Source organism: Carlito syrichta, unplaced genomic scaffold (assembly GCF_000164805.1).
Source record: "Carlito syrichta isolate Samal-C Ts95f unplaced genomic scaffold, Tarsius_syrichta-2.0.1 Scaffold303954, whole genome shotgun sequence".
Lineage (NCBI taxonomy): Eukaryota > Metazoa > Chordata > Mammalia > Primates > Tarsiidae > Carlito > Carlito syrichta.
This window is the reverse complement of record NW_007248050.1, coordinates 81,574-85,175: the sequence shown is the minus strand read 5'-3', so window position 1 is coordinate 85,175 and position 3,602 is coordinate 81,574.

The window sequence follows — 3,602 nt, the reverse complement described above, 5'->3', positions numbered from 1 at the left end:
GTTCAACTTTTTCTTATAATAGCATGACTTTGCTTCTCAGGAGCACTTCTAGCATCATTAGTGGCACTTTGTATGGATCTCATTGTGTTATTCAAGGTTTACAATATTGCACCAAACACGATGAAAAATACATGAGAACCATGAAAGAGCCACTTTTTACTGTGATGTGCAAATTACAGGAGAGGCGAACTTCTAACACCGAGATGATTAGCATCACACAGTGTTGTAGAAAGTACAACACTTGAGCTTGCTGCAATAGCAATAGGAGGTTGCTGAAAAATATTACTGTCATACCACAGTAGTACTATGTACTTTTTACTTTTATACAGTTATGATATAAACTGCATCTTTGTGTTTGTTTGCATTTCTCTTGACTGCAAATGGAGCTATGTATTGTCTGTAAGTATGCATGATTGGAAAAATTTTAAATTTTGATAATAGATTTGTGTATATTTCATGGTAATAAATGATAAAATAGGCTAAACTGCAAATATTTTTTGCATTCAGGGCATATCTAACTTTTTAAATTTTTTTCTACTTCTAGGTTAATGGTTCATCTGTGAGTTTTTTTGAATAGTTGCAAATCTCCAAAACTGTTTCCAATATATTTATTGAAGAAATGCATGTGAAAGTGTACTCAAACAGTTCAAACTTGTGTTGTTCAAAGGGCAACTGTAGTCTCTACGAATATGGCAATTCATCTTTTTCTTTGATGGTTAGTGCCTTTTTAGGTACTTTTAAAGAAATCTCTGATGATTTCTAAGGGAATAAATATATCCTCCTATGTCTTCTTTTTTAAGCTTTATAATCTTATCTTTAACATTTAGGTCTCTGATCCATCTGGAATTTTGTGTTTGTGGTGTGAGGGAGAAGTTGAAGTTTATATATATGAATAATCAATGGCTTCCACATTTATATTGAAAAGACTGTATGCCTGACAAAGGTCTAACATTCAGGATTTACAAGGAACTCAAATGTACCTAAAGGAAAAAAAACAAACAGCCCTATTAAAAAGTGGGTTAAAGACATGCATAGACAATTCTCAAAAGAAGGCATACAAACAGCCAACAAATACATGAAAAAGTGCTCAATCTCACTAATCAACGCAAGTCAAAACCACATTGAGATACCACCTAACTCCAGTCAGGATGATCATCGTTAATACCTCAAAAAACAACAGATACTGGAGAGGATGCAGAGAAAACAGAGTGCTTCTACACTGTTGGTGGGAGTATAAACTAGTTCAACCTCTGTGGAAAACAGTGTGGCTATTTCTAAAAGATCTAAAAATTGACCTTCCATATGACCCAACAATCCCCCTCCTGGGAATATACCCAGAGGAACTCAAATTATTCTACAAAAAAGATTCCTGCTCATGCATATTTATTGAAGCACTATTCACAATAGCAAAAACATGGAACCAACCATGTTGCCCATTGAAAGTGGACTGGATAAAAAATGTGGTACATATGCACAATGGAATATTACACAGTCATAAAGAAGGACAAAATTATGGACCTTGCAGCAACTTGGATGGATTTAGAGTTCATCATACTCAGTGAACTGCCACAAAAACAAAGAACTGAATGCCACATGTTCTCATTCATAAATGGATCCTGAACATTTATCATAATACTAAAAGAAATGGATTGGCAGCAGTCGGACACTACCAAGGAAGGGGAAAAGACATAACGTCAATATGGGTACCTGATTCTGAACCAGGTGAAGTGATGACCAGTGTCACCTGTACATAGACCACTTATATACCTAATCCTCACTTGTGCCCCACATCTTTAAAATAAAATATAAAAAATAAAAAAAATAGATTATTTCTGATTCAGTGAAAAAGAAAAAGAAAAGACAATCCTTCTTCTCACTGAATTGCAATGGCACCTTTGGAGAAAACGAAGTGATTATATATCTGCTGGTCTATTCCTAGAATTGATTCTGTTTAATGACCTTTTAAAAATCCTATGCCAATAGACCCTTTTCTTTTACTAAGATTTCATATACAAGTCTTGAGATCTGAAAATGCAAGTCCTCCAACTCTCCTCTCTCCTGTTTTTTTTTTCAAGCTTACTCTAGGACTTTACTGTTCCATAGAAATTGTAAAATAAGCTTCTCAGCTTCTACCACAACAGGTTCCTGGTAATTTGATTGGGATTTAGAGAGTTTATAGATCAAATTGGGACCATTGATATTTTAACATATGGATAATTTAGAAACATAAATATAGCTTTCCATTATTTAGGTCCTACCTAATTTCTTTTATTAATGTTTTATAATTTTCATTTTACTCTTTCATTAAATTCATTCACTTGTTTATTTCATTATACATAGCATTTGTATTTTATTTTCCAGGAATCTAGAAATGCAACTGGATTTTTTATTCAATTACTTTGTTCAACTCATCTATTAGTTCTAGGTGTTCTTTTTTTTTTTAATCAATATTTTTTATTATGATTTTGTGGGGTACAGTTAAGGGTTAGGTGTACAATTACGTTTCATTCAGGCACCCTGTTGATAAGAGGTGTTTCCTCATCCCATCCCCAGACAGATATTTGCGACTGTTAATCCCATCCCTCTCCCCTCCATAGTTTCCCAGTACCGTCAGTCATTTTCTTATAGTATTACATTGAATGTTCAAGGTTCATTATATGAGTGAGAACATGTGATACTCGGATCTTTGTTTCTGTGAGAGGTCACTCAGTATTATAGACTCTAGTTCCATCCAGGTTACTGTGAAATTCATGATTTTGTTCTTTTTTATGGCTGCGTAGTATTCCATCGTGTATATGTACCACATTTTTTTAATCCAGTCCTCTTTTCATGGGCAGCATGGTTGTTTCCAGGTTCTTGCTATTGTGAACAATGCTGCGATAAACATACGTGTGCAGGTATCTTTTTTATAAAGTGATTTGAGGTCTTCAGGGTATATTACCAATAGGGGGATTGCGGGTCATATGGAAGGTTGATTTTTAGAGCTTTTAGGAATTGCCACACTGCTTTCCACAGATGTTGCACTAGTTTACACTCCCACCAACAGTGTAGAAGTGTTCCCTTTTCACCACACCCTCTCGAGCAGCTGTTATTTTTTGAGTTGTTGATAATGCCATTCTGACTGGAGTTAGGTGGTATCTCAGTGTGGTTTTGATTTGCATCTCCCTGATGATTAGTGAGGTTGAGCATTTCTTCATGTGTTTGTTGGCTGCTCAGATGTCTTCTTTTGTGAAATGTCTGTTCATATCTTTTGCCCATTTTATAATGGAGTTGTTTGTTTTTTTCTTTTCAGCACATTCGAGTTCCTTGTAGATCCAGGATGTTAAGCCTTTGTCAGACCTGGAGTTGGCAAATACTTTTCCCCAGTCTGTAGGCTGTCTCCCTGCTCTCTTGATGATTTCTTTGGCTTTGCAGAAACTTGTCAGTTTAATAAGATCCCACTTGTCTATCTTCTCTCTTATGACCTGTGGGTTTCGGGTTTTGTTCAGGAATTGGATGCCAGTTCCGATTTCCATGAGGGTATTTCCTTCCTTTTCTAAGGTTCTTATGGTTTGAGGTTTTACATTTAGGTCTCTGATCCATTTGGAGTTAACCTTTAAATT